Here is a 27,214-nt window from a genome sequence, read left to right as displayed (position 1 = left end):
CAGGGTCAAGCTGTCACACCAAGTGCATTTAACCATCAATAGTCTGGTTATTTTTTGGCCATATACTACATCAGGGGCAAGCTGAGCCTGTCACCAAATGCATTTAACCCTCAATAGTGTGGTTGGTCAAGCTGTCACACCAAGTGCATTTAACCATCAATAGTGTGGTTATTTTTTGGCTATATCCCAGTCTAATTCTGTCAGTAAATGTATACCTGTCACCCAGCGCCTAAATAATAGGCCTCAAATTTATATCCAGCTAAATCTGTCGTTACTGCTGTGGCTGGTCAAGTTATTTAGTGTCCGTCAAAGCACATTTTTTGTTCTGGGTTGAAATACAATTCCCAATTTAGCAATTTCATAATTTAGTAGTTTCTGCTGTATCAGGCCTACTTTAAATTTATCCCTAAAAGGGTATATTAGATTCAAGGTGCAGATAGGGTCATTCTGAATAACTTCACACACACGCTACTGTGCATATCCCAGTCTAATTCTGTCAGTAAACCTATACCTGTCACCCAGCGCCTAAATACTAGGCCTCAAATTTATATCCAGCTAAATCTGTCGTTACTGCTGTGGCTGGTCAAGTTATTTAGTGTCCGTCAAAGCACAGTTTTTGTTCTGGGTTGAAATACAATTCCCAATTTAGCAATTTCCTAATTTAGTGGTTTCTGCTGTATCAGAGCTATTTTAAATCTATCCCTAAAAGGGTATATCAGATTCAAGGTGCACATAGGGTCATTCTGAATAACTTCACACACACGCTACTGTGCATTTCCAAGTCTAATTCTGTCAGTAAACCTATACCTGTCACCCAGCGCCTAAATAATAGGCCTCAAATTTATAGTCAGCTAAATCTGTGGTTACTGCTGTGCCTGTATTAGTGTAATACGGTACCTAAATAGATAGCCAGATAGTGTTAGCTGTCTTTAAAAAAAGGCCTGAATTTGAATTCAATACATTGGGTCAAATAATATTTTTGTTGTTGTGGTGAACGATAACAATGAGGAAAACATCTAGTAAAGGACGCGGACATGGTCGTGGTGGTGTTAGTGGACCCTCTGGTGCTGGGAGAGGACGTGGCCGTTCTGCCACAGCCACACGTCCTAGTGTACCAACTACCTCAGGTCCCAGTAGCCGCCATAATTTACAGCGATATTTGGTGGGGCCCAATGCCGTTCTAAGGATGGTAAGGTCCTGAGCAGGTACAGGCATTAGTCAATTGGGTGGCCGACAGTGGATCCAGCACGTTCACATTATCTCCCACCCAGTCTTCTGCAGAAAGCGCACAGATGGCGCCTGAAAACCAAGCCCATCAGTCTGTCACATCACCCCCATGCATACCAGGGAAACTGTCTGAGCCTCAAGTTATGCAGCAGTCTCTTATGCTGTTTGAAGACTCCGCTGGCAGGGTTTCCCAAGGGCATCCACCCAGCCCTTCCCCAGCGGTGGAAGACATAGAATGCACTGACGCACAACCACTTATGTTTCCTGATGATGAGGACATGGGAATACCACCTCAGCATGTCTCTGATGATGACGAAACACAGGTGCCAACTGCTGCGTCTTTCTGCAGTGTGCAGACTGAACAGGAGGTCAGGGATCGAACTGGGTGGAAGACGATGCAGGGGACGATGAGGTCCTAGACCCCACATGGAATGAAGGTCGTGCCACTGACTTTCACAGTTCGGAGGAAGAGGCAGTGGTGAGACCGAGCCAACAGCGTAGCAAAAGAGGGAGCAGTGGACAAAAGCAGAACACCCGCCGCCAAGAGACTCCACCTGCTACTGACCGCCGCCATCTGGGACCGAGCACCCCAAAGGCAGCTTCAAGGAGTTCCCTGGCATGGCACTTCTTCAAACAATGTGCTGACGACAAGACCCGAGTGGTTTGCACGCTGTGCCATCAGAGCCTGAAGCGAGGCATTAACGTTCTGAACCTTAGCACAACCTGCATGACCAGGCACCTGCATGCAAAGCATGAACTGCAGTGGAGTAAACACCTTAAAAACAAGGAAGTCACTCAGGCTCCCCCTGCTACCTCTTCTGCTGCTGCCGCCTCGGCCTCTTCTGCTGCTGCCGCCTCGGCCTCTTCTGCTGCTGCCGCCTCGGCCTCTTCTGCTGCTGCCGCCTCGGCCTCTTCCTCCGCCTCTGGAGGAACGTTGGCACCTGCCGCCCAGCAAACAGGGGATGTACCACCAACACCACCACCTCCGTCACCAAGCATCTCAACCATGTCACACGGCAGCGTTCAGCTCTCCATCTCACAAACATTTGAGAGAAAGCGTAAATTCCCACCTAGCCACCCTCGATCCCTGGCCCTGAATGCCAGCATTTCTAAACTACTGGCCTATGAAATGCTGTCATTTAGGCTGGTGGACACAGACAGCTTCAAACAGCTCATGTCGCTTGCTGTCCCACAGTATGCTGTTCCTAGCCGGCACTACTTCTCCAAGAGAGCCGTGCCTTCCCTGCACAACCAAGTATCCGATAAAATCAAGTGTGCACTGCGCAACGTCATCTGTGGCAAGGTCCACCTAACCACAGATACGTGGACCAGTAAGCACGGCCAGGGATGCTATATCTCCCTAACTGCACACTGGGCCCCAGGCGGAGAGCTGTTTGGCGCACGTCCTTCCGCCGCCAAGGATCGCAGGGCAACATTCTTTGCCTCCTGTTGCCACCTCCTCCTACTCGGCTTCCTCCTCCTCTTCTTCCACCTGCTCATCCAGTCAGCCACACACCTTCACCACCAACTTCAGCACAGCCCGGGGTAAACGTCAGCAGGCCATTCTGAAACTCATATGTTTGGGGGACAGGCCCCACACCGCACAGGAGTTGTGGCGGGGTATAGAACAACAGACCGACGAGTGGTTGCTGCCGGTGAGCCTCAAGCCCGGCCTGGTGGTGTGCGATAATGGGCGAAATCTCGTTGCAGCTCTGGGACTAGCCGGTTTGACGCACATCCCTTGCTTGGCGCATGTGCTGAATTTCGTGGTGCAGAAGTTCATTCACAACTACCCCGACATGTCAGAGCTGCTGCATAAAGTGCGGGCCGTCTGTTCGCGCTTCCGGCGTTCACATCCTGCCGCTGCTCGCCTGTCTGCGCTACAGCGTAACTTCGGCCTTCCCGCTCACCGCCTCATATGCGACGTGCCCACCAGGTGGAACTCCACCTTGCACATGCTGGACAGACTGTGCGAGCAGCAACAGGCCATAGTGGAGTTTCAGCTGCAGCACGCACGGGTCAGTCGCACTACGGAACAGCACCACTTCACCACCAATGACTGGGCCTCCATGCGAGACCTGTGTGCCCTGTTGCGCTGTTTCGAGTACTCCACCAACATGGCCAGTGGCGATGACGCCGTTATCAGCGTTACAATACCACTTCTATGTCTCCTTGAGAAAACACTTAGGGCGATGATGGAAGAGGAGGTGGCCCAGGAGGAGGAGGAAGAGGGGTCATTTTTAGCACTTTCAGGCCAGTCTCTTCGAAGTGACTCAGAGGGAGGTTTTTTGCAACAGCAGAGGCCAGGTACAAATGTGGCCAGCCAGGGCCCACTACTGGAGGATGAGGAGGACGAGGATGAGGAGGAGGTGGAGGAGGATGAGGATGAAGCATGGTCACAGCGGGGTGGCACCCAACGCAGCTCGGGCCCATCACTGGTGCGTGGCTGGGGGAAACGCAGGACGATGACCATACGCCTCCCACAGAGGACAGCTTGTCCTTACCTCTGGGCAGCCTGGCACACATGAGCGACTACATGCTGCAGTGCCTGCGCAACGACAGCAGAGTTGCCCACATTTTAACGTGTGCGGACTACTGGGTTGCCACCCTGCTGGATCCACGCTACAAAGACAATGTGCCCACCTTACTTCCTTCACTGGAGCGTGATAGGAAGATGCGCGAGTACAAGCGCACGTTGGTAGATGCGCTACTGAGAGCATTCCCAAATGTCACAGGGGAACAAGTGGAAGCCCAAGGGCAAGGCAGAGGAGGAGCAAGAGGTCGCCAAGGCAGCTGTGTCACGGCCAGCTCCTCTGAGGGCAGGGTTAGCATGGCAGAGATGTGGAAAAGTTTTGTCAACACGCCACAGCTAACTGCACCACCACCTGATACGCAACGTTTTAGCAGGAGGCAACATTTCACTAACATGGTGGAACAGTACGTGTGCACACCCCTCCACGTACTGACTGATGGTTCGGTCCCATTCAACTTCTGGGTCTCTAAATTGTCCACGTGGCCAGAGCTAGCCTTTTATGCCTTTGAGGTGCTGGCCTGCCCGGCGGCCAGCGTTTTGTCTGAACGTGTATTCAGCATGGCAGGAGGTGTCATTACAGACAAACGCAGCCGCCTGTCTACAGCCAATGTGGACAAGCTGACGTTCATAAAAATGAACCAGGCATGGATCCCACAGGACCTGTCCATCCCTTGTGCAGATTAGACATTAACTACCTCCCCGTAACCATATATTATTGTACTCCAGGGCACTTCCTCATTCAATCCTCTTTTTATTTTCATTTTACCATTATATTGCGGGGCAACTCAAAGTTGAATGAACATCTCCTCTGCCTGGGTGCCTGGGCCTAAATATATGCCAATGGACTGTTCCAATGTTGGGTGACGTGAAGCCTGATTCTCTGCTATGACATGCAGACTGATTCTCTGCTGACATGAAGCCAGAATCTCTGTTACGGGACCTCTCTCCTCTGCCTGGGTGCTGGGCCTAAATATATGACAATGGACTGTTGCAGTGGTGGCTGACGTGAATCCTGATTCTCTGCTATGACATGCAGACTGATTCTCTGCTGACATAAAGCCAGATTCTCAGTTACGGGACCTCTCTCCTCTGCCTGGGTGCCTGGGCCTAAATATATGCCAATGGACTGTTCCAATGTTGGGTGACGTGAAGCCTGATTCTCTGCTATGACATGCAGACTGATTCTCTGCTGACATGAAGCCAGATTCTCTGTTACGGGACCTCTCTCCTCTGCCTGGGTGCTGGGCCTAAATATATGCCAATGGACTGTTGCAGTGGTGGCTGACGTGAAGCCTGATTCTCTGCTATGACATGCAGACTGATTCTCTGCTGACATGAAGCCAGATTCTCTGTTACGAGACCTCTCTCCTCTGCCTGGGTGCTGGGCCTAAATATATGACAATGGACTGTTGCAGTGGTGGCTGACGTGAAGCCTGATTCTCTGCTATGACATGCAGACTGATTCTCTGCTGACATGAAGCCAGATTCTCTGTTACGGAACCTCTCTCCTCTGGCTGGGTGCCTGGGCCTAAATATATGACAATGGACTGTTACAGTGGTGGCTGACGTGAAGCCTGATTCTCTGCTATGACATGCAGACTGATTCTCTGCTGACATGAAGCCAGATTCTCTGTTACGGGACCTCTCTCCTCTGCCTGGGTGCTGGGCCTAAATATATGCCAATGGACTGTTGCAGTGGTGGCTGACGTGAAGCCTGATTCTCTGCTATGACATGCAGACTGATTCTCTGCTGACATGAAGCCAGATTCTCTGTTACGGGACCTCTCTCCTCTGCCTGGGTGCTGGGCCTAAATATATGACAATGGACTGTTACAGTGGTGGCTGACGTGAAGCCTGATTCTCTGCTATGACATGCAGACTGATTCTCTGCTGACATGAAGCCAGATTCTCTGTTACGGGACCTCTCTCCTCTGGCTGGGTGCCTGGGCCTAAATATATGACAATGGACTGTTACAGTGGTGGCTGACGTGAAGCCTGATTCTCTGCTATGACATGCAGACTGATTCTCTGCTGACATGAAGCCAGATTCTCTGTTACGGGACCTCTCTCCTCTGCCTGGGTGCCTGGGCCTAAATATATGCCAATGGACTGTTGCAGTGGTGGCTGACGTGAAGCCTGATTCTCTTCTATGACATGCAGACTGATTCTCTGCTGACATGAAGCCAGATTCTCTGTTACGGGACCTCTCTCCTCTGGCTGGGTGCCTGGGCCTAAATATATGACAATGGACTGTTACAGTGGTGGCTGACTTGAAGCCTTATTCTCTGCTATGACATGCAGACTGATTCTCTGCTGACATGAAGCCAGATTCTCTGTTACGGGACCTCTCTCCTCTGCCTGGGTGCTGGGCCTAAATATATGCCAATGGACTGTTGCAGTGGTGGCTGACGTGAAGCCTGATTCTCTGCTATGGGACCTCTCTCCAATTGATATTGGTTAATTTTTATTTATTTTATTTTTATTTTTATTCATTTCCCTATCCACATTTGTTTGCAGGGGATTTACCTACATGTTGCTGCCTTTTGCAGCCTTCTAGCTCTTTCTTGGGCTGTTTTACAGCCTTTTTAGTGCCGAAAAGTTTGGGTCCCCATTGACTTCAATGGGGTTCGGGTTCGGGACGAAGTTCGGATCGGGTTCGGATCCCGAACCCGAACATTTCCGGGAAGTTCGGCCGAACTTCTCGAACCCGAACATCCAGGTGTCCGCTCAACTCTATTTAAGACCACTTAAAAAATGGCAAAAAATCATATTTTACATTGTTGGATCTTAACAAGGTTCCAAGTAGAGCTTCAACATGCAACAAGAAAAAATGAGAATGAGACAAAGCATTTTTTGAGCATTCAATTAATTGAAAATAACGATTAAACTGAAACAGGCTGTTTTTCAGCTGATCCAAATTTTAGGACCACATGCCTTTAAAAGGCCAAATCTGTGCAAAGATGTGGATTCATTGTCATTTTCTGTCAGGTAGTTACATGTTGTGATGGCAAAGGCAAAAAAACTCTCCCTTTTTTAACGTGGTCGGGTTGTTGAACTGCTTAAGAAGGGTCTCTCAATAGCGTGCCATCGCTGCTGAGGTGGGACGCAGTAAGACAGTCATTCGGAATTTCTTAAATGATCCTGAGGGTTATGGAACAAAAAAGTCAAGTGGAAGACCCAAAAAAAATTCATCAGCACTGAGCCAGAGGATCCAATTGGCTGTCCGTCAAGACACTGGACGATCCTCGACCCAAATTACTGGTGCTGACTGCAGCCCTATAACCATCAGACGGCATCTGAGACTGAATGCCTTCAAAAACCAAAAATGTCTTCAAAGACCTTGTCTCCTTGAACACCACAGAACTGCTTGTTTGGACTTTGCAAGAGAGCACCAAACATGGGACATTCAAAGGTGGAAGAAAGTTTTATTCTCTGATGAATTTTTTTTTTAACCTTGATGGTCCTGATGGTTTCCAACGTTACTGGCATGACAAGCAGATCCCACCTGAGATGTTTTCTACACGCCACAGTGGAGGGGGCGCCATAATGGTCTGGGGTGCTTTTTCTTTCAGTGGAACAATGGAGCTTCAGGAAGTGCAGGGGCGTCAAACGGCCGCTGGCTATGTCTAGATGTTGCAGAGAGCATTTCTCATGACTGAGGGCCCTCGTCTGTGTGGTAACGACTGGGTTTTTCAACAGGACAACGCTACAGTACACAATGCCCACAGGACAAGGGACTTCTTCAAGAAGAATAACATTACTCTTTTGGCCCATCCTGCGTGTTCCCCTGATCTAAATCCAATTGAGAACCTTTGGGGATGGATGGCAAGGGAAGTTTACAAAAATGGACAACAGTTCCAGACAGTAGATGGCCTTCGTGTCGCCGTCTTTACCACTTGGAGAAATGTTTCCACTCACCTCATGGAAACGCTTGCATCAAGCATCAAGCATGCCGATACAAATTTTTGAAGTGATAAACAATAACGGTGGAGCTACTCATTACTGAGTTAATGTTTGGAACTTGGATTTCTGTTTTGGGGTTTTTTCTTTTTTTGTTTTTTTTTGGAGGTGTGGTCCTAAACTTTTGATCAGCTGAAAAACAGCCTGTTTCAGTTTATTCGTTGTTTTCATTAAATTGAATGCTTAAAAAATGTTTTGTATCACTCCCATTTCTTCTTGTTGCATGTTGAAACTCTACTTGGAACCTTGTTAAGATCCATCCAAGCTAAATATGATTTTTTGCCATTTTTCAAGTGGTCTTAAACTTTTGATCAGGACTGTATAACTGCACCGCTGAATGGCAAATAGGCCCTTATTTTTTCCCACTTTACACGCCACAGAAGTCTTTAGAACATATAATTGCACCGCTGAACGGCAAATATATTTTTCTTTTTCCACTTACACACATCACAAAAGGCTTTAGAACATATAACTGCACCGCTGAACGGCAAATACTGTAGATTTTTCTTTTGCCACTATTGCACAACAAAAAGGGCTTTAGAACATATAACTGCACCGCTGAACAGCAGATATATTTTTCTTTTGCCACTAATACACGACAAAAAGGACTGTAATTTTCGCACTTCACCACACAACAGCTAATAAGCCCTTTTTCCCCCACTAATACAAGCCAAAAAATACTTTAGAACATATAACTGCACCGCACAGGGACAAATAAGATATAAATATTTCCGTGTAATAAACCCTGTTAATGGCTGTATCAAACAGCACTTGCACCCCAATAACTAGAATGGTTTGCTGGAATTACAGAGCTGTATAATGGCAATTTGGGTCCCTAGTCAGTGCAGCAAGGTGTAATAGGATTGTTCCTATTACCCAGGCTGTAACCTTCCCTACTGAACCCTGTTCAACATAAATGCTGTGGAATGATTCCCACCTATTCTTTCCCTACACCTTGAATAATCTTTCCCTGAACTTGTAAGTTGTTTTTTTTTAGGACAATTATGTTTTTTCTAGCACTGTCCCTAGCGCCTGCTGACGTCTCTCCCTGCACTAAGTACACTGTAAAATGGCAGAATCCAAAATGGCTGAGGTTATTTATAGGGCTGTGACATCAAAGGGCTGGCTGACTGCTGATTGGCTACATGCATGGCATTATGGGTGATCCCGCCTTCGCAGAGTTCCTTGCTCCATGTCCTCACACGTGCAGCAGCCATTTTTGGAAAAAATTTGATTCGTTACCAAGAAGCGTGAGGAAATTCGGATTTGGTGTGAATCAAATTTTTCCTGAAATTCAGATGGAATTCCACTTCATTAACTTTGATTCGCTCATCTCTAATCCTGATGTCCTCATTCCCTAATTATTGAATAATTTGAGAAAGGAAATATTACGTCTGATATGGTAGGTACCAGACGTGCGGCACAGAGGGAAGAGAAACCGGGTGCTCTAACACAAGGGAGAGGGAGGAGTGCAATGGCACCTGGCTACCCTGACGTCCCTAGACGAGTTGCTTGCCCGTACGCCGATCACGTGCCTCATCCCTGACTTACCCTGGAAGAAGCCCTAGGTAGTGAGTAGGGCGGTGGGAGCACTAATCCTCACCACTGACACCTAGGGTAACAACAGGGAGTGGACAAACAACACAAACACCACTTATAACCCTGAAGGGAGACAACAAACAGTATACAATAAATGAATAAATGAAGAGGACCGGAGATCCAACCGCACTGATTCCAACTTCTCCAGCAACTCCACAGCAACACTACCTGGGGTCAGAATAGATAACCTAAAATGAAGGTCTATATCTGGCAATGAGGGGAAATAGGAAGAGAGATTAAATAGTGGCTGGGAGTGGTAGACCCAGAACAGCTGAAAGGAAAACTACTGATATCTAGATAGGACAAAAAGAATAGTAAACCAAAACAGGAAAACCTGGACCGGAATCCATTCCCACAACTAGGTCATGGAGCGATACCTTGAAATTGGGCAAGTAGCCACCCGCTGCGACCTTCTGATCCCAGGCACCACAGGGTCAGCGATAGGTTGTGACACCCTTGTGACAGAAAAACTCTTTGTATTTTAAGGGATCCCTGTACTTGGGGGGGGGGGGGGGTCATTCTCACAAGATTTGTCGCCCACCGCAGCTTTCGGGGCCAAACATTGCATTTATTGGGACATTTTTCATACACGGAGCAGTCCAGTTAATAATCACTGGGGTGGTGAGGTTCCCACATACAGATGGAACATGGTTAGCACCCCAGATCTTAACTCAAATTTCTTAACTCATCACGTTATCTTGAGACAAAAGCCATTGAAAAGCAATTGAAGGTGTTTGCTTAGTTTAGATAACACAACTCAGAAATCTCAGAAAAAAGGAGTGCTAACTCTGCTCCATCCGTACATCAAAACAAAACAAATACCTGCCCGGCTGGGCTCTCACTACACCTGTTAACGTGGCCCTGACTCAGCTACAGAACCCTGTTCACACACAGAACCCATATGCGGCTTTTCCTCAGTCCGTAGTTCCCCAGCCTCTCCGTCTGTAATCAGTCCCTTACCTGTATGGGGAAGTGTGGCCCAACAGTCCTCCCGACTCCAGCCTTGTGACCCTTGAATCTCGGCGTCACGGCGTTCCCCAAACTTTGGGCTGTCACAGTGCCCTGGGGTCTCTCAGTCTGGCGAGCTGAGACCACGCACAGAGCCTCTTCTCTGGATCTCTGGATCTCACAGCGTATCTCTCCCCAGACTGACCTACTCTGAGGCGCTTTATGCCAGCCTGATTACAGCAGGCCTCACCTACGATCACCTCAGGTAGAAAGGAAAACCTGTACTGGAAGGGTGTGGACTGGCAACTCCCTCTACCAAGCCTAGCCACCAGTCCAAGTAAAATCCAGCCCAGAAAATGTATGCAAAAAATGTCTCAGCAAACTATGCTTTGCTGAGACTACTGCCACTCTCTGGATTTTATCTGTCTCACCCATCTGAGGTACCTGAAGTGGGACAAAACACCTTCCAGCACTGTTCACATTACCACAGTATGCACTGGCTTGTTTTAATTGTTTGATCAAATTTGAAGTTAATTTAATTTACTTTTATTAGGGGATTGTATTATCTATAGAGAGTAAAAAAAAAATGGTGAGAGGTTTCTTCCAAAAGGTTACAAAATAGGGCTTTTGTGAGGTCACTTGTGCAAAAATGTTGTGACCTTTTGAACTTTTATTTATTTATTTTGTTTTAACCACATACAGTTGCAAGAAAAAGTATGTGAACCATTTGGAATTATATGGATTTCTGCACAAATTGGTCATAAAATGTGATCTGATCTTCATCTAAGTCACAACAATAGACAATCACAATCTGCTTAAACTAATAACACACAAAGAATTAAATGTTACCATGTTTTTATTGAACACACCATGTAAACATTCACAGTGCAGGTGGAAAAAGTATGTGAACCCTTGGATTTTATAACTGGTTGAACCTCCTTTGGCAGCAATAACTTCAACCAAACGTTTCCTGTAGTTGCAGTTCAGATATGCACAACGGTCAGGAGTAATTCTTGACCATTCCGCTTTACAAAACTGTTTCAGTTCAGCAATATTCTTGGGATGTCTGGTGTCAATCGCTTTCTTGAGGTCATGCCATAGCATCTCAATCGGGTTGAGGTCAGGACTCTGACTGGGCCACTCCAGAAGGTGTATTTTCTTCTGTTTAAGCCATTCTGTTGTTGATTTACTTCTATGCTTTGGGTCGTTGTCCTGTTGCAACACCTATCTTCTGTTGAGCTTCAGCTGGTGGACAGATGGCCTTAAGTTCTCCTGCAAAATGTCTTGATAAACTTGGGAATTAATTTTTCCTTCGATGACAGCCAGTGGCGTACCGCCCATAGAGGCAGACCACGCCACTGCTATGGGGCCCGCGGCACTGGGGGGCCCGTAGCGCAGATAAGGCCCCGCCCACTCATGACCTGTAGCCGGCTATGCGGCTGCTTTTCTCCCCAGGGCCCCCCCCCATGTTTAGCTGAATCGCCTCCCAGAGGCGCGGCTAAGGCCCTAGACACCCGCCCCCCTCCTCAGCGCGGTCTGCAAACACCCGATCCTCCTCTCGTCGGCGTCCCAAATCCCGCGCAGGCGCAGTGCCGGCGATTGCCTGCGCCTGCGCTCTGATAATACGGCTGAGGGCAACAGCTTCAACATCGTCACTGGGCATGCGCCGAGCCCAGTGACGATGTTGAAGCTGTTGCCCTCAGCCGTATTATCAGAGCGCAGGCGCAGGCAATCGCCGGCACTGCGCCTGCGCGGGATTTGGGACGCCGACGAGAGGAGGATCGGGTGTTTGCAGACCGCGGCGCTGAGGAGGGGGGCGGGTGTTGAGGACTTAGCCGCGCCTCTGGGAGGCGATTTAGCTAAACATGGAGGCGTTAGAGTTTTCATATTTAGGCGGGCACGGCACTTCAGAGGGGCACCGGCCGTGGAGAAAGAAAACCGCCCCTCTGGGCTCCAGTCCTTACAGCGTCATTTGCTTATCCTAAGAATCGATTTTTAGAAGAAAGGACAAGACTGACATGGAAAAGAAGAACACAGATGGAAAAAAGGTACTTTATTAAACATGGATCCATGAGTACCTTTTTTCCATCTGTCTTGTTCCTTTGATTGTGAGTCTTGTCATTTCTTCAAAAAATCGATTCTTATGATATGTAAATGACGCTGTAAGGAGCCCAGAGGGGCGTTATTCTTTCTCCACGGTGCCCAGGAACGCCCCTCTGAAGTGCCGTGCCCGGCTAAATTTGAAAACTAATAACGCCTCCAAGTTCATCTAAATCGCCTCCCAAATCCGATCCTCCTCTCGCTGGCATCCCAAATCCCGCGCAGGCGCAGTGCCGGCGATTGCCTGCGCTATGATAAGATGACTGACGGCACTACGCCTGCGCGGGATTTGGGATGCCGGCGAGAGGAGGATCGGGGTGTTTGCCGCAGAGCGGCACTTAGCCGTGCCTCTGGGAGGCGATTTAGATGAACTTGGAGGCGTTATTAGTTTTCAAACTTAGGCGGGCACGGCACTTCAGAGGGGCGTTCCTGGGCACAGTGGAGAAAGAATAACGCCCCTCTGGGCTCCTTACAGCTTCATTTGCATATCATAAGAATCGATTTTTTGAAGAAATTACAAGACTCGCAATCAAAAGAACAAGACAGATGGAAAACAGGTACTCTGTTAAACATGGATTCACGAAAAAAAAATTGGGGGTAAATTGCTAGTGACAGATTCCCTTTAAGGCTACTTTCACACTTGCGTTCAGAGCGGATCCGTCTGGTGTCTGCACAGACGGATCCGCACCTATAATGCAAACGCTTAGATCCGTTCAGAACGGATCCGTTTGCATTAACATGAACAAAAAAAAAAAACATATTTTTTTTTTTGTTCATGATAGTGCAAACGGATCCGTTTTGACTTTACATTGAAAGTCAATGGGGGACGGATCCGTTTGAAAATTGAGCCATACTGTGTCAACTTCAAACGGATCCGTCCCCATTGACTTACATTGTAAGTCTGGACGGATCCGTTTGCCTCCGCACGGCCAGGCAGACACCCGAATGCTGCAAGCAGCGTTCAGGTGTCCGCCTGCTGAGTGGAGCGGAGGACAGATGGAGCCATACTGATGCATTCTGAGCGGATCCGCATCCACTCAGAATGCATTAGGGCTGGACGGATCCGTTCGGTGCCGCTTGTGAGAACCTTCAAACGGAACTCACAAGCGGAGACCCGAACGCAAGTGTGAAAGTAGCCTAACATGGCACCCCAAATAAGGAGACCTGCAGGCTGCAGCAGATATCCCATGTGACAGGTCACCCCCAGGAAACCCCTAACAGTTTCTGTAGGTCATGTATAAATTTATTTAATGGGGGTGTGGCATGGGAGGAGCAAAATCAGGAAGTGGGAGGGGCCATGGTGGGTAGTGGGCGGGGTTAAGGGGCCCAATTCAGAATTTTGCTATGGGGCCCAGTGATTCCTATGTACGCCTCTGATGACAGCAATCCATCCAGGCCCTGACGCAGCAAAGCAGCCCCAAATCATGATGCCCCCACCACCATACTTCACAGTTGGGATGAGGTTTTGATTTTGGTGTGCTGTGCCTCTTTGTCTCCACACATAGTGTTGTGTGTTTCTTCCAAACAACTCAACTTTGGTTTATCTGTCCACAGAATATTTTGCCAGTACTGCTGTGGAACATCCAGGTGCTCTTGTGCAAACTGTAAACGTGCAGCAAGGTTTATTTTGAACAGCAATGGCTTCCTCTGAGGTATCCTCCCATGAAATCCATTCTTCTTTAGTGTTTTACGTATCGTAGATTCACTAACAGGGATGTTAGCATATGCCAGAGACTTTTGTAAGTCTTTAGCTGACACTCTAGGATTCTTCTTCACCTCATTGAGCAGTCTGTGCTGTGCTATTGCAGTCATCTTTACAGGACGGCCACTCCTAGGGAGAGTAGCAGCAGTGCTGAACTTTCTCCATTTATAGACAATTTGTCTTACCGTGGACTGATGAACAGCAAGGCTTTTGGAGATACCTTTATAACCCTTTCCAGCTTTATGCAAGTCAACCATTCTTAATCGTAGGTATTCTGAGAGCTCTTTTGTGCGAGGCATCATTCACATCAGGCAATGCGTCTTGTGAAAAGCAAACCCAGAACTGGTGTGTGTTTTTTATAGGGCAGGGCAGCTGTAACAAACACCTTCAATCTCATCTCATTGATCGGACTCCAGTTGGCTGACACCTCACTCCAATTAGCTCTTGGAAATGTCATTAGTCTAGGGGTTCACATACTTTTTCCACCTACACTGTGAATGTTTACATGGTGTGTTCAATAAAAACATGGTAACATTTTATTCTTTGTGTGTTATTAGTTTAAGCAGACTGTGATTGTCTATTGTTGTGACTTAGATGAAGATCAGATCACATTTTACGACCAATTTGTGCAGAAATCCATATCATTCCAAAGGGTTCACATACTTTTTCTTGCAACTGTATAGTACTGACATATTCATCATACAGACTTCATCACTCACTATTCCCAGTGGGGTTCACAAGTTCCCTATCAGTGTGACTTTAGCTGTGGGAAGAAACCAGAGTCCCTGGGGGAAATCCACATAAACACGAGGAGAATATACAAATCCCACTCACTCCAGTTTTGAAAAGTAGGGGGAAAGTAGGCTTGGTTAGTTATGTTAATGAGTTTCATTCCAGATTTATCAAAAGTCCCAAAGCCACTCCAGTAGGGTTTTGGTGTAGAAAACTGGAGAAACTTTTCTAGGCAGAAGTGTTAGGTTTAAAGATACTTAACAATTTAACAAGCAATGGGTGTTGTTTGTTAAATTTGGCATGAAGAATACCAATGCAGACTCAAGGAAAACTGACTTCATATATTACCCTCATGATAAACCCTCTTTATGCTTTTATAATAAGACATGGGATGCTGCAACTCTTGGTTCTATGGTTATTTATATCTGCTCTGAACCAGAACAAGGTCCTTTTCCTAAATGAGATATTTGTTTTATATTCTTAATTTGACCCAGACTCATATTGTATGATTTATGGCATTAAGTGCCTACAAAAACCGTCCTGATCCCAGGTAGTCACTATGTATTGCTGTTCTCCAATAAATCATGCAGAACAGGTTTCCCTTCCAGAGGCATTGATAGCCTATGGATAGTACATGTCATCAATTTTTGATGTTTAGGATCTGACCACTACCACCTCCACCAGTCCCTAGAAGAACAGACGTACATCTTTGGTTAATTTCAGTTGCCACTTTGGCTTTCTACCTGAACCAAAAAAAAAAAAAACATCAACAGGCAATGTGTAGGGACTGCAACCCAGTCCCTTTCACTTGAGTAGAGTGTATTGCAATCCCCCCTGCTATGGATCAGAGCTGCATAAGAAGAAAACTGAAGGGACAGCATTCCATTTGCTCTCGGGAAAAACAGATATTGATGACTTATCCTATTGACAGATTATCAATATATCTGGTGGCAAAATAATTAATTACACAGCATTTTCTTGTAGTAATTCTTACAAATTTTGCCAATAGGTGTCACAGTTCTAACATAATGGAACATAAATTTGGGATGCATTTACAACAGCCCAGTACCGCCCCACTGTTCATTTATTTACCGCTCATCACTGATGTAATGTTTTTTTTTGCGCATGAAATCTCGTGCATTTCCGGTTCGAGCTAGGCTGGCGCATGCGCACTTCATTTTGTGAGGCCGATGCCAGGACACTGCGCAGGGCACTGACATTAGTATCCATGGCACATGCGCGAGATTTCGAGTGCAACAAACACATTACGTCGGCGATGAGCAGTAAATAAATTAGCAGTGGGGCGGTGCTGGGCTCCAAGATAATGGGTGCGTCTGGGCTCCAACAGCCGGAGGGACAGCCCCTTGGGCTCCTTATTGAGGTAATTAGCATATTAATAAAAGCGATTTTATAGACAAATTACAAGACACAGGGCAGTAATACTAATATATTGTAATATAAATTGTGGAGACTGATGTGGTGATGTTAATAGCTCAGTAAGTGAAATCCAGGAGACAGTGTCCCTTTAAGTCCATCCATCTTCTATAATGGAGTGATACATAGGTAATAATATTGTGGCTTCTTCACCATCCTTCAGTGGTTAGAAAAAATACTTGTGTATAAGAGAAAGAAATGGAGCAAAAAAATGTGTTAATCCTACAGAAATAGATACATGAGCTCCTTAGTCTTTTTAGTCATACAAGGACATCTAATATGATGTCTTCAGACACTGTTCTCACCTATGTTTTATTTTGCAGCCTGTAGATTTTTTTTTGGGGGGGGGGGGGGGGTTGCTATGCGATCCCATCAACATTCACTGAAGAAATCTGCTATTTCATAGAAATAATATAAAAGGCTAGTAAGAATCTCTGCTCACTGCAGGCATATAGAGATGGTAAATAGGCATACAACTTAATCAAACTGTATGCTAACAACCTAATTAATATCACAGTATAAAAGCAAGTCATATTAATCCTGTAAATTTAGTCCATATTAGAGATGAGTGCTCAAAATCCAATTCAGCTTTGATTCGGTCAAACAATTCAATTTGGGACTGAATCGATTCTACCTGAAATGTAAGTGCTCCAAATAGCCTGAAACTTTGTGTGTGGCACTCTGAGGGCTCCTAGGACTCTTAGGACTTTTTTTTCTCCCTCTCTCTCCAAAATTTACCTGAATCATATCACCAAAAATTCTGATCTGCCTCAAATTTTTATCAAATTCAAGTTGAATCCAATTAGTTTTGAAGAATTTCACTCTATTTCTTGGCATTTGCAGCATGCCTTTGCATCTGTGTATATGATAAGTCACACATAGAGAAAAGACACCTACCTTATTCATGTATTTGGAGATGAAGACCATATTGTCCTATATTTGCATTATGCATGACTTCCTCATTGTCCCAATAGGCAGGTTCCCATAGGCATTTATTTGTGATTGCAAACTGAGGCCGCCGATAGACATTTTCCTTTTATACAATAGATTAATGTAGGGACTGTAGACTGGCATTCACAGTTGATAAAAGCCAAGGACTTCAGCTATTTCACAATGTTAATACAATACTACTCTTATATTGCGAATTTAACAATAGACTGGCTGTTTCCATGTGTAACAATATATCCATAATTGAATATCTTTGTCCAAATCATTTAATTCTTTATCCAATTTCTCAATTGCTCTACGTTCAAGGTCTATTGGGTATAGCCTGTAATGACAGCACCTCATTTTACTGAGGATTTCCTCATTATATCTCATTACAAGGTTGTAATATGTCTTGTTATTCTGTACCTCCACTCTTTCCACTGGGAATCCATGATTTTGCTAATATGCTGTGTCAAATATGTGGGTGCCAGCGCTCATTGGAGTCAGTGGAGCCTAAGGAGAAGGGAGGCAGTATTGTACAGGGAGGAGAGAATACTGTCTTTTCGATCATCCTAGCACCAGTGCTCATCCACCGTCTTTGGAGCCACTGGCGCCTCAACTACTGGCTTGACTGACATCACCAGTGGCTTCACAGACAGAGGAGGAGCCCAGTGACCTCAGCATGAGAGCTTACACAAAGGTGGGTGGGTTTCCTTTGTTTTCTGATGCAAAATCAGGGCCCTCGATTGGCTGCTATGACAGCCTGGGGCCTTGTGAAGACTCCCTGACCTGCCATAGCAAACTACCTGTTAAGCTCTGTCTGCATCAAAGCTTTAGAATGTTCAGACGCTAGATATTTCATCTCCCTAGAAAACACATATTGCACTATTACCACATGGGTGGGCTTTCTGAAGGCAAGGGTAGGAAGGGGATCGCTTTCTTACCCATCTCTGTTTGAGGGATCGATCTTAATGTAGATTGGGGTCAGAAGTAGATTCCTAACCCGGATAACTATCACCCCCACCCCTTCAGTCCTTTTCTACTCTTGATTTTAAGTCAGAATTGCATTGAGATACATGTTCCAATAATTGACATTACGTATGGTTAATTATAGTATTATTTTGGCATATGTCATTGGTTTCCTGTAACTACTTAATCTCATGTGCTCTATCTCATAATATTTGCTGTAAAATGGAAAATAAGAAATGTATAAAAATAAATAAATAAGAAAAGCTTAACAGGAAGCTTGTAAAAATCCCATAGACTGCATTAGTATTCTATAGTAAAAGAGATGAAAGGATTGCATACTCATGTTTCAAGGGGACTAAAAACTACAGTAAAAAAAGTTTTTAAAAATATAAAAAAAACACAAAAATATTAACACCTCAAATCAGCCAATCACCCTTTCCCAGTTTGCATATAAAAATAAAAAAATAAAATAAACATAATTGGAATTTCCGAAAATGACGAACTGTTAAAATATATTTCATGTGAGCTGTGAAAACTGTAATGGGAAAAAAATAATTGTAAATATATTTTCATTGCAGTTATGGGGCATGCCCTGTAGAGGGAAGGAGTTAATTAATAAAATTAATAAAATTCTGGCTGCCCACAGGCACCACTAGAGGGAGCAAAAGAGATACTGGAACTACTACTGTTTTACTAATGGATTAAATTCAGTTGACTAAGTAAACAGTATGCACCAAGGTCCTAAACTCCACCTAGGGTGGACAGCAGGTTATTTGAATGTTATCATATGCAGATCAGTTCACGGTAGATATACTGTATATGAAAAAACTACCAATGCAGAATATTGGACCTAAAAATTCAATGTAAACAGTGGGCATTCACTTTCAAGGGCTGTATTACTTCAAAATTCCTCTAAAAATGGCCTTCTCTGAAAAACAGAAAATGAATACTCTAAATTTAAAATGTATCAAATAGAATTAAGCTTGTAAACTGCACTAAATCATGAAATAAGTGACTGAAAAAGAAGCATGTTTATCGCCTAACACGTTGGCACTATATAAAGAATATGAAAGGTCTGATGTATACATTTTGCATTCAGAGTGTTGCAGCCTGATTTTCTTTTTTTCTAATGATACATCCATGTGTGAGAGACTCATTTGCAACAGCGTCACCCTTATACTGTGCATATTGCTATCCATTCACGGCTATGAGATCTCTAGCACAGTGCAGGGAGGTTAATTGTCCTGTGTCAGACTCTGTCCCTTTCTATGTCCCACGCTCTGTGTTGTGGCAACATAATGTGCCCTGTGCTGAAAGAGACAGGATTGGGGAGGGGTGGATCTGGCATTGGCTGGCTTTATCTAAGACCCTCTTACACAGAAAGCAATTGGTTTGCAATAGGCATCAAAAATGTGCGCCTTTGATGTTGATATAAAAAGAAGTGAGAGACTGGAGGGAATATGTCCTGGGTGCTGAGGATTTAACCCTCTCACACACAACTCTGAACTCCTTTCATTCCAGAAGTATATACAAATTCATCCTTTCAATGTATAAATAGAGTTTTCCATTTGGGCACCTTTGCTTATTTAGAAGACCCCCCAAACATTTCGTAGATGGTTCACCTGTTTAGCATAAACACCACATTTTTACACCTCGTGTTCTATTTTTCCTTTATTGCATACTTTGTATTTTACAACTCTTTTTTTTAACTTGCTAGTTTAAGTGCAAGGAACAGACCACAATCGACCATTTATAGATTATAAAGAAGGATTTGGTAGCATTACAGATTTACCAGAGAAAGTCCTATTCACAGGCTCTTGTACACACTCTGTGTCTTTTTGTGTTCTTTCTATTCTTTCTTGTAATTTTTGTTCAACTTGTAAAAAAAAAGCTGTTAAATCCCCTTTATAGGATCCCCATGTTTAAATCCTTTCAGCCCCCTATACCTCCCCACTGCATCGTCCTTATGCACAAAAGGGCAGACCAACAGGTCAGAACAACTTCATGAATGGCGAGTGATGAGAGAGGCTGGAGAGAGGGAGATTATGCAGTGAGACAGGAGAGAATGATATTAACTCTTAATTAAATAAAAAATACTTTGTTTACACTTTTTTCTGCACAAGCACAATTTTCTGTATAGTGTTTTAAAATTAAAAAAGTTCCCTAAATGCATAATTCCCAGTGCGGATGCACTATGCAGAAATGTGGTCTTCGTTGCAGGGTTTGTTGCTTTTGATGAGTAAAATAATGTGGCATGCATCTTGGTGGAACCCAACAGACCCAATTAGAATCTAACTGGGGGAACAGCACTCCAAGTGAAAAGATGTGTACAAGAGCAAAAGAACAGTGGGTGCTCACTTTGATGAGGTTTGGTCCAACTCATCCCCGATTTGAATTCCAGAGTAAAAAGTTGATGCCTGATATAAGCCAGTAGGTCGAAACGGTGCATATGTTGGATATGATTTTGTTTCTGCAATAAATCTGGATACCTATTTTTGGACCCAATTATAAGGAATCTGGCAGAGAGTTGTAAAATGCAGATGTGAACTGCTCCTAGTATGTGCATTGTATTCTTTGTTAGTTAAAAAGCTAGACATTTTAATAAACACATATATAAAGTAAATAAACGTTACATATTAAAGAGGTTTTCCAAGACTCCTACACTGATGACATATCTCCAGAAAATGTCATAAATATCTGATCAGTGGGGGTCCAACACCTGGCACCCCTGCTGATCAGTCGTTTGAAGAGAACCTGGTGTTCCAGTGAGCGCTGCAGCCTCCTTAAACCAAGCACAGTGCCATACATTGTATAGTGGCTGCATCAGCCTAGTTTATCAGCGCTTCTGTCGGTCTAGATAGTTAAAGCAGGAGCTTGGCTCACATGACACTTGAGCTTCTGCTTTAACAGCCTAGACTGGCAGAAGCCCTGATCCGAGCCATTTAATCCCTTAGATGCCATGGCCAATAGCAACCGTGGCATCTAAGTGGTTTATAGGGAAGTAACTCCCTCTGTCAGGCATCGCCACTGATTAAAAAAAGATTGCGTGGTGCCGAAGTCTTAGCATCGCAGCCAGGGGCGTAATGAAGGCCCCAGGACTGCCCACCGTGTATACCCAGTTGGCCTGCAAAAATCAAACCCTAACACAGCATAGGAAAAAAATAAAAAAGTTATGGGTGTTATTGGGTTTTATTGTGCAAAAGTAGTAAAATGCAAAAAAAAAAAAAACATATGTATTGGTATCACTATAATCATACTGAGTATAAAGTTATCATGTTATATATGCCGAAAAATAAACAAAGCAAAATTTATAACGCAAAAACTCAGTTGCAATATAGATTTTTTTTCCCATCTCCTCCAGAAAGAGTTAATAAAAGTTAATCAGTAAGTGATGTGTACCCCAAAATGGTAAAAACTACAACTTGCCCCTCAAGCCCATTTATGACTGCATTGATGAAAAAATAAAGTTACAGCTCTCAGTACGCGGCGATGAAAAAAAATAGAAAAAAAATAAATAAAAAATGTTTGGTTACTGAGGCCCAAAACAGGCTGGTCACTAAGGGGTTCATTTTATAATTGAAACAACAATAAAAGTGCTCCATGTCTATGAAATATTTCTAATTCCTAGTGAAGTAACACCACATGAGCAACTGACTTAATTAATGATGGAATTAATGATGGTGACCTAACCCAAATATATATTGTAGCCTACACAAACAATACCTAGTTCCTACATAATAGTGCTATATACTGCCATCACACAGAGCCCAAATAAAACTGCATGATAGAGCACCAAAATGCTGCCATTCAGTATCCTAATAATATATAGCAATACAGAGCCCTCAGTAATTTAGGCATGATACTGATGGTTTTGGTGGGATTACATCCCTGGTGTTCTAGGGTGGTTTAGATTTTTAGCAATAATACCCTTATTGGTCTAGGTTAATGTAGGGGTAAATGGTAATATCCCTGGTGGTCTAGATTGTTTATTAATAAATTATTATATGTCTACTGTCTAATTGTTGACTTATCTTACCAGGATCTCGGTTTGTTTGGTGTTCAGCTGTGGAAGCAATCTCAGACAGCTGAGTGATATGTTTTCAGTGTCACTCTGGGCTTAGTGCTGTGAGACTTGTCCAGGTGATTAGAGGTAATTGCCAGTGCTACCCGCTTTAATTCTGCTGGGACCTTTAAGTGTTTAAGCCAGTTGCGTATATAGTGCATTACTCAGGACTCCATCTGAGGGATACACGTGGCATTAAATGTCCTTTGTTTCCTGTTTGTAACGGAGATGTAGCCACACATCAGGTCCTTGTCCTTTATAGTGATTCGGAAACAGTCAATGGAAGGCCTTGTGACTTGGACTCTAGAGTGGCACACCACTCACTGGTGAGGCTTATCAATTGGACGGTGGCGAAAACTGGAGCAGAGTATGGCAGACAGCAGGTTGGCATTCTACAGTGGCACTCAAGGATTAGTAGGGTTTAGCTGGGGCACAGAGACAGCTGGAGCAACGTTTAAAGAAGCTCAAGGTCAGGGACAAGTCAGGTCAGTAAAAGAGAACCTGCCCATCCTTCCCCAACAGCATGGAACTGTGGAATTAAGCAAGTACTGCTGGTAAGGCATTGCTTTAAACCTCCTGGTACCTGAAGAAGTCATGCGTGACATCCCACAGACATTGTCTGCATCTGGCCTGGGGCTATGACACCGCAAGAAGTATATGTTGTGCTACATAGATGTTGTACAGTGAGAAAACAGCCTTTAATATTGATGATGTCCACACAAATGCAGACCATAACTTTACTGTTTTACTTTATTCAAAATATGAAGGTGTGAAGATGATATATTTTATTGCGCATGCACTAAACAGCTCTGTTTATTGCTTTGCAGGTTGCAGGGCAGGAAAGTTAAAGAGGTTATCCATGAATGTATCCTCAGGATAGGTCATCAATATCAGATAGGCGGGAGTACAATTCCCAGCATTCCCACTGATCAGCTGTTTGAAAATAGAGCTGTGCTCACCAGAGCACTAGTGAGTGCTGTGGTCTCCTCACAGCTTACCGAACACAGTGTTGTACATTGTTTAGCGCCTGTGCTTGGTATGGCAGCTCAGCCTTATTGACTTAGTGACATTACTGGCTTTAGGAAGAGGCCTAAGTGCTCATGGAGCACCGCAGGCTTGTCCAACAGCTGATTAGTGGAGGTCCCAGGAGCCACTGAGTTTTTATATCATAAATGTTGCTGCATTTATGTTTCAGCAAAAATAATATTATAACTTTATTCAATGGGTCAGTATGATTACAGCGATACCAAGTATATATATATTTTTTAAAGAAAATGTTCTTGCATTGCTGCATCTCAAGAACCATAACATTTAAATTTGTATTTCTTCAGACGTATGTGAGGGCTTTGATTTGCGGGGTGCCGATGGGAGGCAGAAGGAGTTCCCTGCCTCTAAACAACTTAGATGCCACGATCACTATTGACCTCAGCATCTAAGGGGTTAAACGGTCTGGATTGGTGGCTCTGCTGGTCCGGACCTTTAGAGAAGGAGCCCGGCTCTCATATGAGAGCTGAGCCCCACACTCTGCAGTGCTAAGACTAGATGACTGTAACAAGGTGACAGCCTAGCCAATACACCATCAAAAGGGGGGTTGAGTGAATGGAGTGGGAAGACATAGTTTACTATGTCACTTACTAGCCACTACCTACCCACTCATTTTAAAGCATTGAGCTTAACTTAACTTAGATTGTGAGCCCCATTCGGGACAGCTTGATGCTAATGTCTGTAAAGTGCTGCAGAATATACACTGCCTGTCCCCAAAAAAAAGTCGCCACCAAAAAAAAGCCTTTAGCTTTCATTACGGCACGCATTCGCTGTGGCATTGTTTCGATAAGCTTCTGCAATGTCACAAGATTTGTTTCCATCCAGTGTTGCATTAATTTTTCACCAAGATCTTGCATTGATGATGGTAGAGTCTGACTGCTGCACAAAGCCTTCTCCAGCACATCCCAAAGATTCTCAATGGGTTTAAGGTCTGGACTCTGTGGTGGGCAATCCATGTGTGAAAATGATGTCTCATGCTCCCTGAACCACTCTTTAACAATTTGAGCCAGATGAATCCTGGCATTGTCATCTTGGAATATGCCCGTGCCATCAGGGAAGAAAAAAATCCATTGATGGAATAACCTGGTCATTCAGTATGTTCAGGTAGTCAGCTGACCTCATTCTTGGAGCACATACTGTTGCCGAACCTAGACCTGACCAACTGCAGCAACCCTAGATCAGAGCACTGCCCCCACAGGCTTGTACAGTAGGCCCTAGGCATGATGGGTGCATCACTTCATCTGCCTCTCTTCTTACCCTGATGCGCCCATCACTCTGGAACAGGGTAAATTTGGACTCAGACTACATGACCTTCTTCCATTGCTCCAGAGTCCAATCTTTATGCTCCCTAGCAAATTGAAGCCTTTTTTTCTGGTTTGCCTCACTGATGGTTTTCTTACGGCTACACAGCTGTCCCAATACCTTGAGTTCCCTTCACATTGTACGTGTGAAAATGCTTTTACTTTCACTATTAAACATAGCCCTGAGTTCTACTGTGGTTTTTCTTCTATTTGATTTCACCAAACGTTTAAGTGATCGCCGATCACGATCATTCAGGATTTTTTTCCTGCCACATTTCTTCCTCGAATACGATGAGTCCCCACTATCCTTCCAGTTTTTAATAATGCGTTGGACAATTCTTAACCCAATTTTAGTAGTTTCTGCAATCTTCTTAGAGGTTTTCTCTGCTTGATGCATGCCAATGATTTGACCCTTCTCAAACAGACTAACATCTTTTCCACGACCACGAGATGTGTCTTTCGACATGGTTGTTTAAGAAATGAGAAGCAACTCATTGCACCAGTTGGGGTTAAATAACTTGTTGCCAGCTAAAAGATAATCGCCCATGCGGTAATTATCCAATAGGAGGCTCATAACTATTTGCTTAGTTAAATCCAGGTGGCGACTTTTCTTTTGGACATGCAGTGTAGTAGCGCTATATAAGTGAGTATAATTTAAGTGAGTTTAATAGTATTAGTTTTTTGCATAAGTCCCATGGTTAGCCCATAATGACTATCCAGTCAGGGGACTGGACACTTGCTTTAAGTTAGTTTCCTGCACGAAAAATTGTTTTGTGACTACTATTTTATAAATAAAAACAGTATTTCATTTTAGTGTATGTTCATAAGTGGCAGAGTTTTTCATAAATTTCTGCCATATTCAAATTTGAATACATTTTTCAAAAATTTCCACAATAGATATGTCTGTGATCATAGCCTTTAAGAGGTTGGCCCATCTCATATATTGATTGCATATTGCTAGGATATGCCATCAATATCAGGTGCGGGTTCCACCTCTTAGGCCCATGGAGAGCGCACCACGAGTTCACTGCTAAGGACATTCTGAAAATGGCCAAGCAATCGTGAATGGAGAGTGCACTGTGCATGGCCATCTCTGCATTCACTGCTTTGGGACTGCCGGAAATAGCTGGGACATGACTCTGCTATTTCTGTAACTTCCACACCAGTGAATGGAGGGTGGCTGCGTTTGCGTTGCGCTCTCCTTTACTTCTGGGGGCCTGTTCTGGGGGCCAAAGGTGGAACCTGCACCTATCTGACATTGATGGCTTAGGCTACTTTTACACTAGAGTTAATATTTTCTGGTATTGAGATCCGTCACAGGGTTTCAATATCGGAAAAAAATGCTTCCGTTTTGTCCCAATTTATTGTCAATGGGGACAAAACATAACTGAACAGAACGGAATGCTCCAAAATGCATTCTGTTCCGTTCTCATACCAGAGAGGTTTGCTTTCTGTCCTGGTATGCAGAGCAAAACGGATCCGTCATGATCCACAGTGCAAGTCAATGAGGACGGATCCATTTTCTCTGCCACAATCTGCCACAATAGAAAATGGATCTGTCCCCCTATTGACTTACAATGGAGTTCATGACGGATCCGTCTTGGCTATGTTAAAGATAATACAACCGGATCTGTTCATAACGGATGCAGAGGGTTGTATTATCAGTGACGGAAGCGTTTTTGCTGAGCCCTGGCGGATCCAGTAAAAATGCTAGTGTGAAAATAGCCTTATACGCGCGATATATGCCACCAATATCTGAGATGAGAATACTCCTTCAAGGCGGAGCTTTTCAAGCACAGTTTCAAGGATGCATGAGCCTAATGACTTTTCTAGCCTGTTAAGAGGCTGCTCCCCTATAGCTATACCAATGTCTCTCTGCAGTGAGGGCTTGCTGCTGGAAGGATTTTAGTGTTATACCAACAAGTAAGAAATCTGTAAAATGAGTCAAGACTGCAACACTTCACCGTATGTACTCAGAAATCTACCTGCAGTCCAGCTTCAGAAATACATTACTGGATTTAATGAATGGATAAATAATTGATAAGCGGAAAGGAGGAGACCTGGAAAGAGGTCCATTTCTCCTAGCTGAAAATGAGAACAGGGAAAGCAGTTATTGATGGAGAAATTGTGTAGATAAAACAGAAAGCAAGACGGAAGAAGTATGAAAGCCAAAAATGAAATGTTAAGGCGTGCAAGGGGAAAGGGAGGAGACAGAGTTAGACGAGAGCTAGAAGACAGAACATCGACATACTTTATTCCCCTCTTCCTTTTGTGTCTGAATTTTGCTGAAAATTGTTAGAAAATCACAGAGTCACAAAAGAAATGACCTCTTGCGGAAAAAAACGTTTATTTCGTTTTTCACAAAATGAGGCAGGAAAGGGGTTAAAAAAAGAAACACATTATTCACGCACAAGGTGCTTGTGAACAGACTCCGAAGGGACCCCCCCTATACATTGCCACCCTTATGAAGAACAGCTTTCTCTCCTCGCACAGAACACAAAAGGATCCATAACAAAGGCAGAGAAGCAGCTATTGTTTCATTCAACCATCCCTCATCATCCTACCTCTCCTGAACATGTTAACCCTTCTCACCCCGATCCTTTGTACATGCCGCTCTTGACAAAGCAAAGAAAGAACTCAGTTGGAACAGGCAAGATCAGAAGAGAGGCCAGGGC

Source organism: Bufo gargarizans, chromosome 1 (assembly GCF_014858855.1).
Source record: "Bufo gargarizans isolate SCDJY-AF-19 chromosome 1, ASM1485885v1, whole genome shotgun sequence".
NCBI classification, from domain to species: domain Eukaryota; kingdom Metazoa; phylum Chordata; class Amphibia; order Anura; family Bufonidae; genus Bufo; species Bufo gargarizans.
Note: the sequence above shows the minus strand (reverse complement) of the source record.